This window comes from Pleurodeles waltl, chromosome 1_2 (genome assembly GCF_031143425.1).
Source record: "Pleurodeles waltl isolate 20211129_DDA chromosome 1_2, aPleWal1.hap1.20221129, whole genome shotgun sequence".
In the NCBI taxonomy this organism is placed as follows: domain Eukaryota; kingdom Metazoa; phylum Chordata; class Amphibia; order Caudata; family Salamandridae; genus Pleurodeles; species Pleurodeles waltl.
The window spans coordinates 227,040,072-227,056,255 of record NC_090437.1 but is presented as its reverse complement, the minus strand read 5'-3'; the positions used below and the strand labels follow the sequence as shown (position 1 = coordinate 227,056,255).

The following is a 16,184-nucleotide window of genomic DNA, read 5'->3' as shown; positions in this document are numbered from 1 at the left end:
CATATACTGTTTTGAGTGGTAGATTCTGATCTGAAAGGAGTAACAAGGTCATATTTATTATGGCCAGAATGGTAATACAAAATCCTGCTGGCTGGTGAAGTTGGATTTAGTATTACTATTTTAGAAATGCCACTTTTAGAAAGTGAGCATTTCCCTGCCCTTAAATCCTTCTGTGTCTTACAATCCATGTTTGGCTGGGTTAGTTGACAGCTCCCTTGTGCATTTCACTCAGACGACCCCAAACACAGGATGCTCATTCACACCCTCATACATCTGCATACTGAATGGGTCTTCCTGTGCTGAGAGGGTGGAGGGCCCGACTCTTACATGACAAAGGAGAGTGGCCTGCCCTCACACAATGGACTGCCAAACCCCTATTGGGACCCTGGCAGACAGGATGGAACTGACAGGGGTCCTTGTGCACTTCTAAGCCACTCTTTGAAGTCTCCTCCACTTCAAAGGCACATTTGGGTATTTAAACAGGGCCTCTGACCCTACCAACTCCGAACCTTCTTGTCAAGATACCTACTGAGAAAGGAACTCTGAACCAGAACCTGCAACCTGACTGGAAATCAACACAGCAGGAGTGTTGCGACAGGAACTTCGACGCACGGCCCACTGGATCGACACATTGCCAAGATGGAACGACACAGCCCGACGTCCTGCAAAGAGGAATCGACGCAGCACCTGCTGTGCAACAGAAGGTTCCCTGCATCGCTCACCAGAACGACGCAGCTCCTGTGACTTTGTCCCGCACGCCCAGGATTTCTCTGCATCGTCCCCGGGGCGTCCAAATACCCTGCAACCTGAAGAGGATCCAAGTTTACACACCGGAAATCGATGCAAGTCCCTTGCTGTGTGGAAAATATCGAAGCATCATCTGTGTGCGTCCAGAAAAACCGAGGCACACCTCACAGTTTTCCATGCATCTCCTCCTGTGCAGTCCCTTGCGGATAATTTTGACGCAAACCAGGTACTTGGTGCTTCCCAGAGACACTTATTGCTTTTTAAGAAATAAAGACTCTATTCATTGTTTATTGTACTTATCAAACCTTGATTGTTTTGACCTTATTCTACTCAGATAGATATTCTATATTTTTCTAAATCTGTGTGGTGTATTTTTGTGGTGTTTATACTGTGTTATTGAATGATTCATTGCATAAATACTTTACACATTGCCTTCTAAGTTAAGCCTGACTGCTCAATGTCAAGCTACCAGAGGGTGGGCACAGGATGATTTGGATATTGAGTGACTTACCCTGATTAGAGTGAGGGTCCTTGCTTGGAAGGGGGTAACCTGACTGCCAACCAAAGACCCCATTTCTAACAGTATGATTTTGTAATAACTGTTAACATTGCCAGATCACTGTTGGCTGTCATTGATTACAATTCTCATAGCATCTACAAAGTCTATGGACTAACCCTCTCTCCGTGACGTCAGTCATGGAAGCCCTGACGTTAATGTTGATTAAGCAGCATTCAAAGCAGTGCACAAAAGAACATTTTTTGTAGAAAAAGGACACACAAATGAAGTCTTTTAGTACTGCAGTGTGCTTGGTAAATGCACCCTACTGCCTAGGGAGCACGGTTCTGCTGTATAGTAGTGGCATTTTCAGTATAAAATGGTTAGCATCTGTCTGACAGCATATGAGGTGCTGGAACACTTCCAAATGCCACCTGATCTCCAGCAGCAGGCTCGCAAAACAGGTGGCCTGAGAGCACTGCCATTCTTATGTTTCTTACTTGGATGAATGCCACCATTTCAATTGCTTATTTGTCGAGTATTGTTGATTTCCTTGTTTGAAATGAAAGTCTTTCTGCTTTGAGATGGCGGGTCAACTGTTCATTGTGGAAAGGAAAGCAGAAACAGCGGCCAGTCACAACTAATGCTGGGTAACATTGCAAGTGCATTTGGCGCCCAAACTTTAGGGGCGTAATTTAGTATTAGTTGAGTTCTTCCATCTTACAGCAAAATTAGTATTGTATTATATGGCATCCCAAACAGACCACTAAACATACACAGTGGCCGACTCACAAAGGCATTTATGAGTATGTGAATTAATACCCCTAACTGTCAATTCAGTAACAAGTGTCAGATCAACATGCATATCCAGTAGAGATCGTTATTCTCAGTACAAGACAGCACTGATGTAACAAAGGCCCCCATAGTGCGGGGCTCAAGGGGGCCCCCTCAGCACAGTACACTGCACTGGCGGCAGACACCTGGCCTGAGAGCTTCTGACTGGGTGGGGAAAGGGAGGCCGTCCCTGTACTTTGCAGGACGGCCCCCTCAAGTTTTGTTACACCACTGAAAGACAGCTCTGCCAAAATAGGGGGACAGACATGGTGTTAGGAGCTCTCTTGTGGACCGTCCCAACATTAGGCAGATATAGTCAAACAGCACCAACGTGCCATTGGAAGCAGTGGGGGTTGCCCTGTAGAAAACCCCAATTAACTTAAAGAAAGCATTAAAAGAATGTGTGCCTAACCCCGGCGCTTTCAATAGAAAAATAGAAGTGCAGTTATTCTGTACTAGAGTACCTGCTAGTTTATGAGAAGTGCTGGTACTCTCCAATTTAAATTAATCCGTTTTTGTGAGAAGTGTAGGTACTCTCCCTCTCAAAATAAAAAAGTACTGGTACTCAGTACCATACAGTACCGGCTTTAGCACTGCCTAACCTTGAAAATCCCGAGTCAGGATTCAAGTGGATCACCTAACTTCTGATCCTTTGAGCTTGAGGAAATCAGTACCACAGAGTTGTCAAAAATAAGACCTCTTAAAAAATCCTACTGACAGTGGAAAGTAGGTCTCCTGCTATGTGAGTGGAGTGCATGAATCAGTATTTCATTTCCAGGAGTTGGTTGGTGAATGGTTTGCAGTTAGGTCAATATACAATATGAGGTCCTATTGCCAGGATCTAGGCCTATGGTCTGCGCACACCCTAGCACACACCTCACAAATACGTTATAATTACAAATCTCGCAGAAAGTGGGTGAATTTGGAGTCATGCTCTCCTCCACCCCTCCCTTCGACACCCATTCACTGCCCTCTCCCCGGGTTCTGCTTGATGTCCCACCGGGCTCTTTGAATTCCTGCAGAGCGCCGTCAGGGTCAATAATGTCCTTCTTGGCTCTAAGTTGATTTTTCATGTGGTGTCAAATGGAACATTATTGTGAGCTCGCTTGCTTGTTTTTCTTTCTCTTCTTCGCATGCTTGTCTCCGGGAGAGCAGGCGCAATTTATCATCCGCGTGGTCCTGCTTTTCCTCGCAGTCTCCAACATTAGAGAACGATCTTCGTCCTCAAGCAGGTGTCCTCTCTCAGCCCGCTGCTCTCGTTCTGCTTGTGTTTCGAGAGTCAGCCATGCACCGTTTTCAGAAATGCCGCGAAGGGTAAAGTGGAACACCAGTTGTCCTTTCACATTCAGAGTGTTCTAGAAGGTCTGCCTATGAAGTATTCATGTCTGCGGAGATGGAGGCCTACATTCTTCACCCTTCACTCATCTTTACTTTCAGTAACACGGATGCTTACATATAAACACACATTCACTCACACACACTCTCACCCACAAACATGCACACAACATTCATTTAAATGTGTTTTTACTTACCTCAGCTACGAAGGAGGGTCATATTCCCTTCTAACTGTACTCCATTTTTTGTTACACTAATAATGAATAATATATTATTATGCACTATTAACATAATAAATAAACTGTCTGAAAACAAAGAAGTGGCGTCCCAAGCAGGGCACATAAGGACGAGCTGCCCCTTTGTTCCTGACACTGATTTTGTCAACTCTGGGTCAAGGGGTCGCAAAGGCAGGGCAAGGGGTTGCAAGGGGCAAACTGGGGCCTCAGCTGCGACCCCTAAATGACGTCCATGCTCCACTCTGAGGCATTTATCTCAAGATGTCTATTTTTTTTAATCAGTGTGTCTCTGTGAATTCAATTTGAGCCACTGCCTGTGAGATTGGCAGTATATTTTAATTTCCAGGGAAAAACGGTGTTGTATATTAATATCTGCATTGATATTTCTGCTGATCATTCAAAGACACCTCATTGACAGCGCTTTCCTTAATGGAATATAATCAATCCAGCCAAAACGCTAGAAGACTCATCAGCATGATTAATGCAGATAGTTCTAGTCCCTATAAGGCTTCAGTGTGCTACCTAACCTATCATTCAATTATTCCGGGGTAGGAAGAATGCCCTTTTGCTGAGGATTTTAAATCGAGCGGTTTTTTTTCTGCTGTTCTTCAGTATCCTTTATTGTTAGAAGTGGTAAAATCAGAAGCAACTCTTTTCTCCTGCTTACTAGCTGGAAGGCACACTCTCTTGTGCACTGATTGAGGTCCTCACTCTCTGGATGGCATATTATGTGTGTATTGATTGAGGATCACACTAACTAGAAGGCATATTCTCTTGTTCACTGACGGAAGTTCTCACTATCTGGAAGGCATATTCTTTGTGCACTGATTGAGGTTCTCACCAACTTGAAGGCATATTGTCTTGTGCACTGATTGAGGTTCTCATTGACTGGAAGGCACATTTTCTTGTGTACACATTGATGTATTCACCAACTGGAAGACTTGTCTTGTGCACTGATTGAAGTTCTATGAATATTTTCATGGGAGTCAGTTGACTGGTGTATCAAACGGTTTCTTCTAACTCGTAATTCTGTGAAATGTAAGTTGTAATTTTATTCAAATTGCCTGTACAGTGCCACTGAAAAGAAAACACGGTGTGTTCCTAATTCGAGCTGAACGAAGAGCACTGTTTGCTCCACCTTCCTCGTGGCTCTTGCCCTCTCAAACCACCACCTCTATTTCCAAGTAATCACTGATTACGGAGAAGGCCATCAGTGACCTCCAAGCTCTGGTCATGGCCTTCATTTCCTGAACAAGTCGAGCATGGAGTTATTTTGGATCCTTGATGTTAGCCATCCGCTAACCTGATTGCCGCGGCTGCTGGGCGAAGAGAGGCGGGAATGAGCTCAGAACGAGGTCATTAGATGCACAATTGGCGACTCTTCAACTCGTTATTTGATGATTATGTTTTATTGCTGTTTACGTTCTTACCTGAGCTCCTACTGCAGAAGCACAGATGGCAGGATTCAATGTGGGATTTGACAGAGTAATAGCAAGCTGTTATGATGCTGAGCATGCCCAATGGATAGCGAGATGTTGACTTCTGGCATTTTGTGTTATGTGAAAAGTCGTTCTTTCTTTTTTCTTAACATGAGGATCTTTTGGTTCAACAGCTGTTCTTGCAGTATTTCTAGCTATCTTGAAAAACGCTCATTTTTCTTTTTCCAATGCTATTTATTGAAACACTATGCTGGAGTACCTCATGTAGCTCTGTTAGTATACATATAACTACTGCTTACAAAAGTACCAAACGGAGCACATCTATTTAGTTCGATTTTTCATGTGCTTCGTTTCAAAGCTACTTTTACAAGAAACACCACACATAACACATACACACTTACAGTGTAGGATTACAGTGTGAACAATTGATTATCCTGGATCCCAAATTAATCTTGAATTCTATTCATTACTGAGGCTTATACGGGGCACATTGAATATAGGAGGGTCTCACTCTGACCAAGGACTCTGATGAATGAGCCGTACCACTCTTGACATGTTAAAATGTTAAAAAGTTCATAGAAAATGACTAACCTCACGAGGCCCCATCAAATCCAAACAGGTAAAAAATGTTAATGGTAATTCACCAACATCAGTGCATTAGAACAAAGAAGAGAGGTGCTAATTTCAGCAAGGGCCTTGCTTAACATATCCTGTAGCAGTGCTTTATGTCTGCTGCTGTGAAACTGATGGTGGAACAGCTCTGGGAACAGGCTGATCTATTCAGACTGGTTGATGGGTTGAGGCACGTATAGCCATTTATATGTCTGGTTGTCACTCTTGAGGAAACAAAACATCTGAACATAGGAGTGGCTGTTTGCGTACCACAGACATTAGTATATATGTGCTGTTGTAAGTGTTCAAGCACATAACAGCACACAGACTCCAACTGGAGGTAGTTAAAACACTGCCTCCCTTCTGCACTAACACTTCTCAAATTATGTCTTCATATTAAGATTGTTTTCAATATATTATAATGAATCCAAATACCCCTTTCACAGTCGTAAGCCAGAAATGAACCAACCAGTAAGAAATTCAACAGCTCTTCAGCATGTAAATATGTATTTATCTTTTGGTGAAACCGTGTCCAGTTCAGGCAGTTGATTGTTGTAAATGCAATTTGGGAGTTGATTACATCTCAGATATTTGGAGACCAGCAGGTTATGTAGCCCAGCGGTGGTTCATGTAGATTCATTTTGAGTTTTTATGACTTTAATTTGTGGAATGATAAGTTTATGTTGTCCTTTCAGTCCAAATGTTATGAAATGTCTATGTGCTTCATATCCTTACACATTTCCAATTTGATGATGTAAGAAATTGAGTTATTAGGTGAGGGGGTATATATCCTCCTTAAGTAATAATCACAGTCCTTGTCAGTGTGAACCACTAAAGTCACTAAATAAATCTGAGCCCAGCTCCCTTGTGACTATGACAGGGCCTAGGCACAATTCAATATTGACTGTGATGAACTGTGGGTCATTTACACTAACTGAGTGTATCCTGGTGAAAAAATACACTATCTGACCTTATTTATTTAGGTCCCAGTCCATCACGGAAGTACAACTGTAAAGCCCTCAGAAGAGGCTCTTGGAAATTCACAGGGTGTCAGGCAGAGGCACAGCAGGGTCCAGTGCAGTACCAGTTGACAGGAGCCAGTGTAACAGTTGTAGGAAAGGGCCTCTTGTAGCTTGTTTTGTCTCTTTAGCTTTAATAGGAGGTCAGCCTTATAACCCTAGGAGCCCTCTTGTTTTGTCCTGGGTACAAGAGGAAGAGCAGGTCTAGTCTTCTAGACTCTTCTCAGGTCCCAGATAGCAGGCCCAGTCCTCTTCCGATCTTACACAGGGCTAGGACTGTTTTGAAATAGTTCCTGGAGGTGCCATATTTGTGCCTGGCATAAGCTAGTAGGTGAAATAATGCACAGGGATGCCCTAACCCATAGGGTAAATGTTCCCAGGGTACCTCTACCCACCTTGGGCATTTTCAAGATGGCCGAAGTCTTCAGCCACTCTTGGACCCTGCGGGCTGGGGGTTTGGGGGAAGTGTAATGCAGTGATCCCAGTTTCCTCCCATATCTAATACCAAAATCCAGTTTGATGCGGTCCCTGTATCCACAATAACCTAAGAGACACAAGCCTGGTATAATAAACTGATCTTTCTGCAGCCAGACAGTGTATAAACACATTTTTTAGCATTCTGTTTGCCTCCTTTGAAGTTCACCCCAAACATAATTCACAAACACGGCAGACCTGCCAAACAGGCTGCAACACTGTAATGTCAAAAGAGCTCGACTTTGATTGGTTCCTGACTGTCTGGGAAGAAATTAGAAGGGCCCTGCTCAAGTGTCGGTTAACATTTACCTGTGGCAGGCGAGACCTCTTTGAAGTGCTCCCCAAGTGTCATATGAAAAGCCCCAGCACAATTTAATGTCAAAAATTATCCTCCCAGCTCCCTTGCAAATTCAGGTTCAGGGGTTTAATCTCTTCCTATTCATGTAAAACTATTGTTTTGCTCCTGGCAGCAAGTTCACACCTCATTCATGTCTGTTTAAATTCTAACTATTAGCTGGCTGAAGTGGGAGAACAAAATACAGAATTAGCTTGAGGAGGCTTCTGGCCTGAAAAGTGACATTTCCATAATACTTAAAACAATTACAACTTCATCATTGAATTGGATTTTAACAACTGTTAAAAAAAAATATTTTATTATTTTCTAGCTAGTCCCACACCTGAGATATGGGATAAGTATTGCATCCTAGTGTCTTCCTATTGACAGTGAAACCTTTTATAGTGAAAATAGCTTTGAGGGCATTTTCACAATAAGGACATGTTTAACGTAAAACATTTACATATCTTATTTTTAAATAGCACGCACCATGCCTTGCTGGGCAGTAAGGCCTACTTAGGGATGAGTCATAACTATTCAAAAGGAAGGTTTAGGCCTTTCACAAGTGGTTATTCTCACAGGTAGAGTTTACAGATAAAACCTGACAAGCCAGGGTCATGAGTACATGGGGCCAGATGTAGGAAACTCTTTGCGACTCGCAAACAGCAAAAAATGCCGTTTGCGAGTCGCAAATGTGAGTTTCCAATTCAGAAATGCATTTTACGAGTCGGGACCGACTCGCAAAATGCATTTCCGAATCGCAAATAGGAAGGGGTGTTCCCTTCCTATTTGCGATTCGCAGTGGTATGCAATACCATTTGCGACCGCATATGCGGTCGCAAATGGTGTCGCAGTTACCATCCACTTGAAATGGATGGTAACCCACTCGCAAATTAGAAGGGGTCCCCATGGGACCCCTTCCCCTTTGTGAATGGACCAGAAATTATTTTTTCATGGCAGGTAGTGGTCCAAGGGATCACTACTTGCCATGAAAAAATACCGAAACTAAAGGTTTCGGATTTTTTTTTAAGTGCAGCTCGTTTTCCTTTAAGGAAAACGGGCTACACTTAAAAAAAAAAAACTGCTTTATTTATAAGCAGTCACGAACATGGAGGTCTGCTGACTACAGCAGGCCTCCATGTTTGCGAGTGCCCATAGTCGCTGTGGGGCCGCAATTTGCGACCCACCTCATTAATATTAATGAGGTGGGTCTTTGCGACCCCATACCAACTCGCAGACGGTGTCTGAGACACCGTTCTGCATACCAAATAGCGAGTTGCAATTTGCGAGTCGGAAGGACTCGCAAATTGCAACTCGCTATTTGTTTTTTTGCTACATCTGGCCCTTTGTCACTGTAGTGGATGGCATAGTGGATGCTGCAGTCCACTTGAAACATTTAACTTACATGCCTTGAGTACACTATAGTACCATATAATAGGGCTTTATAGATATATTAAATATGACAATCTGGTGTGTGACAATATCATTATGTTGAAAGGAGGAGCACACACACGTATCCTCAGCTTAGCCAGGATAAAGAGCACAGAGTTCCATAGCCAGCAAAAATAGGATTCAGCAAAAAGACAAACAATTTCAATGTGATCCTGCAGAAGGGGCAAATTTCCAGCAGTTGAGAATTGATGGAGTCTTAAAATTCGTGGAAAAGTGGAACATACTGTTTTGACTGTAGCAGGAGTTGTAGGCTAATGGTTTTGGGGTTCAGGCACCAAACACAGACAACCAGCACACATGTGTAATATCAGCAGTGCTTGTAATCAGCTTGGAGAAGCTATGTTTGGCTGTGTTTTAGATAGTGTTTGTTGAACGAGTAATGTGAGGCTTAGTACTATCATTTCTCGTTTATGTGTAACTATGTGAATTACATGAGCAGCACACCAGCTATATGGCAAGTTGATTTGCACTTTTTCACTCCAAAGACTATACCCTGGAACAGAGAATTAAGGCATTTGTGCTAATATAGATGAAGTGCAATACAGTAATAAAAGAGCACATCATGCAATATATAAGGGTTTCAATAAACAGTAAATGCAGACATTTTCTAAAATGATTCCTGTTAGGTCACGTTATGGTAGACTTTTTACTATGTGCTTCAAGCAGCACACAGGATTGTTAAAATGTTCCAGCGTAAAAACTGGAAAAGTAAAAGTGCTCTATCAGGGAAGCGCTAAAAAGACAACTGATAAAATGGATAAATAAACAGATAAATAAAATAAACGGCTGAGCAGGATCGCAACTTAACAGAGTTTATGTTTGTGCTATCAAAACCTCTTTTGCGAGCTGTATTCTCCATTTCACATTGTGGTTGTATTCATTGATGCCAGAAACGTGGGATCTTTTCAGGGGTGTGCTGCTCTAGAATATCAAGCACTTATCGATTGAAAATAGACTCATCTTTACTGTGTTGTGTGAACGATGTGTATGTTTGTGTTTTAAATATTGTGAGTTGAACCACACCCAGGTGGCCCATTTAAGGCGAGTTGTGAGGAGAAAGCAGTCGCTTTAGTCTATAATGGTCATCAGGAACCTTTTTAGGTGCCCGCAGAATTGAACTCAGTTCAATTATGACTCAGTGGAGTAAAAACTGATTAGGCTAGGCTGTGCTTTGGAGGCAAGGTAAGCATTGGGCACTGTTGTGTGGATTGTAAGAATTAATAGAGTTCCCATTTGGACATTTAGGGTAGTTTGATACCACCCACAAACAGCATCTTTTCTCACTCAGATGTTCGAATCTATTCTAGCCCAAGTACAAGTTCATTGGCTAGAATATGAATAATAATGAGAATTGATGGCGCATTAGTCATTTATTTGGTTGCTCCAATGAGGTAGTGACATCAGGAGATGCCGTACGTCAAAACGGTTGTCCTTCTGAAAAAATGAAGGGCCATATTTATCAGCCACTAATGCCACCGGAGCGTCACTTTTAGTGACGCTCCAGTGGGCTATGCACTACACTGTATTTACAAGGTGGCGTTACCTTGTAAATATGGCCTTTTCACATGCAGCCCTTTGTATGGAAGGGGCATGCAATGGGTGTTGATGTGGGTGTCCCACAGCAACACCCATTGCATATGGACGCTGCCTCAGATTTATGAGTTTTCGTAAACCTGAGGCAGCGCCAAAATCTAACTCCACCCCAGTAGTGGGGCTCAAACAAATGTTATTCCTCCTCGTTTTTTGCTTTCTCTATGTATGCTGCATTTTGCAGCACGCATAGAAAGAGCAAAATGCCAGACACAATTGTTTATGTGTGGGAAGGTGTCCCTTCCTCCACATAAACAATCACTAATGGCGATCTGGCACTTCTGTGTGTGCAGCACACACAGAAGTGCCAGATCGCCATCAGTGATTGTTTATGTGCAGGAAGGGACACCTTGCCACACATAAACAATCAAACCCCTCAACACAGACATCCTTGCACAATGGTGCAAGGATGCATGCCTTGGTGCTAGGCTGCTCAATTTAGCGCCAGCGCAGGGGACAACACAGGGTTGCGCCATATTCAATTAAATACAGTGCATCCCTGCGTTGTGAAAATGACGGAGCGTGGCGTTGCCAATTTTGGCACAGCGTTGCGCTCTGTTATATGGGCCGAAGAGTCTGGAACTCGAGTTAAAGGAAATTGACAGGTATTGTAGTGGAAGCATTTCACCAGGCTCTTCAGGCTCTTTGCTGATATGAAATATTACCAGCTCTTTTCCCCTCTTCTTTTAGTGCCTTGCACCCCAATGAGATGCTGTGAGTGCGTCGCTGGCGCCGGCACCGTGTGCTTGCCGTACACTACGATGCCATTAGTATCAGCCCTGAAGGGTCCTGCAATTCTCCGCTCTCCACGAAACTGGCTTCACGAAGGGCTGCAAGCAACAAGAGCAAATGTCGGCGGGGAGATATATTAATTATTTGGAATATGCCCCACAAGGGGAATCAACTGCTTTATTACAGCGCTAATATAACTTGAAACTGGAAGGTTACTCTGGTTGATATCGTAATCTATGTGTCATTAACTCGCCTTGTTTAGAAAAAAAGAGATTAACGGCCTTGTAAATTGTTACAGTAAATACATGAAACGTAACAGCATGCATAATAGGAAAGTTTCAGTGTCAACAGTAACCTGAGCAGCTACTAGAGAGGGATAAAGTCAGCAGGTATGCAGGATAATGTGCTCTGTTGTGCACAACTACAAATCTCTGTGAGCGAAATGAAATGCGAAACGCCACAGGGCCAGAGAATTGTGCATTCCTGCTGGGCTGTGATCGTTTATAGGCTGCGATATTACTTAAGCATGTAGTGCTGGGCCTAACGGACAGTAGATACCGTTCTACTTGTCAGCAAGACCTGTGGAAGAAGGTTTGAGGCCCGCACTAAACATAAAGAAAGGTTAAATGGAGGGCGTTTGAAATCTCTTACATTAAGGGAGAGTCAGATTTATATCCAATGCCGCCTCGGGGAGGCGGGTTCTTGGGATCAGAGGCGGTGTGATGCCCGCACAATCTCGGATGCAGATGGCAACTGAACGTATCCTTTGAAAATATCACATTATCACAAAACAAGCAATGTACATAGAAGCTATCAATTAAAAATATGCATTTAAATATATGGGTATAAAGTGGAATCTAAGCACATATATCAATGAAGATAGGGAGGAGACAGTTGCAATTATTAATGGCGATACACCGCATCAAAGTGGAAAGTAAGTTTGCATTGTGTATCAAAAATATTATAGACACGAAGAGTAACACTAAAATATAATGTTTAACATGCTTATGAAAGTGCTCAGTAACACAGTTCTACTGGTGACAGGTCTAGCTCAAAATGTGCGGGAAAATGAAAAAAATGGCAATGACATTTTTGATATACATCATTAAAGAAATCACAGATATGTTTATTAGATATTAGTGCACGAGATTTCACAATCACACTCTGTGTTTGGAGCCATATGGAAAAATATCTTTGAAGCTGTATATGGTGATGGTGCTTTGAATAAAGAATGAATGAGATGGTCATCAACAGGGCGGGAATCAATGAGCTGAGCACAAGAGAGGTGTCTATGTAACCAGAAAAACCCAAATAAATTAACTACGAAATTAGTAAATAGCATTGCCAAGAGAAAAAAATCACTGTCTAACTTGTCTCTTGGTTCAAAAAGGATTGGGTAGTCCAATAAATGTAACAAAAGAGACATCTGTCTAACACTTGCACAGGGCCAGGGTGGTCAAATTGTCAAAACGTATTAGCCCCAAAAAAGCATGCATCCGATGGAAGAAGCAAGGTGACTACAGACAGAGTACTACTTGGAGGAGCAGGGCACGAATTTACTGCGAGAAGAGGAACACTCCACAGCTTTAAAATCTTAGTAAGAAAACTGACATGCAAGACTGAAATAAAAAAGCCAATTTGATCAGTAGCTACAGAGTGTTTGTTTATATTCTATATAACACCGCCATGTTTCAACACATCATTTTTAATTGATACCTTCTGTGGACATTGTTGCTCTGTGATAATACGTACTAAAGTTCCAACAATGATTTATAGGTTGCCCCTGTTGCTTTATAGCACAATGTATCATAGCCAGAATACTGACTAGCAATATATTGTGAAGATAAGTATAATAGGTAAGTATATATTTGCCGTACTCCACATATCCGTCCCTTACCTACATGCGTGTTTGTGTGTGTATTACACAGTGGTGTTTGCCACTGTGCTGTTATAGTTAGGGACTAGTTACCATAGGAAATTAAGAATCTTCACAAAATTTCTAAAAAGAGTTAACCCCACTCGGCTTCTGTCTTGAAAGTTTTGCGGTGATCTGTGACGCGGGGGCCAAAAAGGCAACTTCCCCAGCAATTTCTATAGGTAAATTTAGACACCATTATAGCCAAAACGATTACATTGAATTACACCAAATTTGGAAGAAAGCTAGCTCTTTACCCAGAAAGCATATATTTAGTGATTTAGTGTAAATCCATTCAGTAGTTTTTGAGAAGTTCTGGTTAAAACGTTATAGAAATTTGGACGAGTTGGTTAGAAGGAGTCCTGCAAGGACACAACATCAAATAATAGAGCGATCTGATTGGCAGAATGGGCTTTTTTCCTGTCAGCTGCCTCCCTGCTATGAATGCTGCAGGAGTGAGAGGTTCCTGCGCGTCAAACGGAAGCTCACACTCCAATTGGCTGGCCACAACATGAAGAGATACGTTATGGCCGGCATTACAAGAGGCATTGTCGGAGGAGGTGATCATTACAAGATTCTTGATGGAACACAGGCTGCACTGACTCCCTTGAGAGTCCTATGGGACTGGAAGCCCATTTTGTTTTTTTAAAAAGGGGATTGGGTGCCTGTAGTGGGTTGGCTGTTTATGAACAATTGGGGTGCAAGTCTTGGCCGCAGACTTTCAGCCATGTGCAGCTGGTGGTGGCTGCCCGCAGTGGTTTGGGTGAAGGAGCTGAAGCCAACCCACACTGTGGATGGCTGAAGGCAGGCCCAGCAGATGTTGGCATAGTAAGGTATGGTAATAAAATCTTACTTTACATTAAAACACCCTAGAAGCTTACTGAAAAAACAGTAAAGGGTAAAGTCACACTATATTTGGGTATGTTAATAATATCTTAATTTACATTTAAAAAAATCTTATACATTTCACAGAAAAACAAAGGTTTGGATGACATTACATTTAGGTGAAAATGTTGGTATACATGTAATATTTTAAACTAAAAACACTGAAATTAACCACTTACAGATAACTGAAGTAACTATAGCACTCGCCATGCACTGCTTATATTCTCACATGTTAAGACACTAATTACATGTTCTCTGACATTGATAGCATCAATGATGACATATGAAAGAACATCACTGATGATGTCACTGTGCAGAAACAAAAAATACCCTCAACGGACACACCGATTTTTGGCTGCATTTCTTCTCATTAGTGATATCTGAAAGCCCCACCGAAATCAACAATGACACTGGTCACCAAACACCACCTCGGTACGGCATCTCACATCATTTGTGAATGTACTTAATCTCTAGATGTGGTTGGAATCCCATATGATGAAAGCAGAGATGACCTGTCTGTATTTGTTTAAATGTCACTGCTAATAAATATGGATTGGCTTTCAGGCAAAGCTGACCAATTAGTCTGTTTTCGGTGGCTGCATCAAGAGTAACCAAAAATGTGCAACTATGCCTAGCTCATTTATAAACTGTCACTTGCAAAGAAGTACACATAGGTAGGTTTTTAAAAAACTGATATATTTTCTGTGATCTGGCACTAACTGGCAATGAGTGCACTTTATCAAATTAATTGAATATTAGTTTGCTGTTTTAAACATGAAAATGAGGTACAGAAGACATACAGATATCATTAGGAGAAAACGAGTATCAAATAGCCATACTGATTAATTAAAATTGTTATTGTATTAGTATATTAATCATACCTGGAATTTCAAGAATATTTGACACTTAAATCAAGAGAAATACACATCTACTCACAGGAAAAAAGCTGAGAAATTAGGCACTCGACCAGAAGAGGTGTAGTGTGCATTAATAAATTGAAATGAGATGGCCTTTACATAGAGCTGGTGATAAACTTCGATAAGTCTGCAACCCAGAAAGCAGACTGGTGTTTATACAGTACAAACAGGCAGTGCTGTAGAGCAGAATAATAATGCCTGAACACATAATAGTCAGTACAGGAGAGTATTTGCAGCTGATTCCTCACTCAAAGACCAGAGTAGAGAACTTCCCAAGGATCCTTTAGTGGTGCTTATTTTTAGAACATTTAGGATGTAGGGATCACTGCTTTAATAGTGAATAAATATAGACCCTAGATGCAGCCTTTGATTGATTCGGTTAACCATAAAGCATTCTTTCAAATCCAAAATAAAGGGAGGAATAAACTTCAAGACTTGTTCTTTAAAATTTGAGTCATAATGCGAATGTGAGGTCCCAATAGTGATTTATAAACAGGTGCTGTAATTTATTCTTAAATTCTGTATTGTTTAGTCAGAAATTAGCCCAAGGGGACTAGGTCACACCCTACCGCAGGAAGTTCTATAAACATTTTTAATGTAGGGACCATGTGATCATAAAAAGGTCAGTTTTATCAATTAGAATTGATGAAATCCTGGGTTGACGAGCATCGGATTCGGGTAGAGGTGTCAGGGGAACTAGCTATTATCCCTGGTTACCTTTTACAGTCCCTGACGGTACCCTTGTTGCTGGTGGTCTCCAGATTCGTGATGATGGTGTTATGTACCCAAAAAACCTAGGACTTTAGGATCCCCACTTAATTGCCACATTTTCCTCCTTTTGGTCTTCCTGTAGCCCCTCAACAGCAAAAGGGAGGCTGTTGGTCATCCTGAAGTAGGGCAAGCTGTAGGCATATCATTGTGATGCCTGTGGAAGTCCAAGGGAGCTTTGTATCCCTTCCTCCATTCCCACTCTTTGTTGACTTGACTAAATATTAATGAGACTTAGCAATTCATGTCATGTGGCTCTGACTCAGAAGAGTGTGTCATTCAAAAAGATTTTCTCATGTGACAAGGAGGATATAGTCATCACAACACAGAATACAATCTTAAAAAAGAGGATATTGTTTGCAAAAAAAAGTTGAATACAAAGGGCCTGATTTAGAACTT

The 16,184-nt window shown here is 41.9% G+C and overlaps 1 protein-coding gene across 10 annotated transcripts in view; it reads left to right on the top strand.

Annotated features, from left to right (window-relative positions):
* Positions 1-16,184, top strand: part of ADGRL3 (adhesion G protein-coupled receptor L3) — a 1,158,007-nt gene that overhangs the window by 883,904 nt on the left and 257,919 nt on the right. The gene's annotated exons all lie outside the window — the stretch shown is intronic.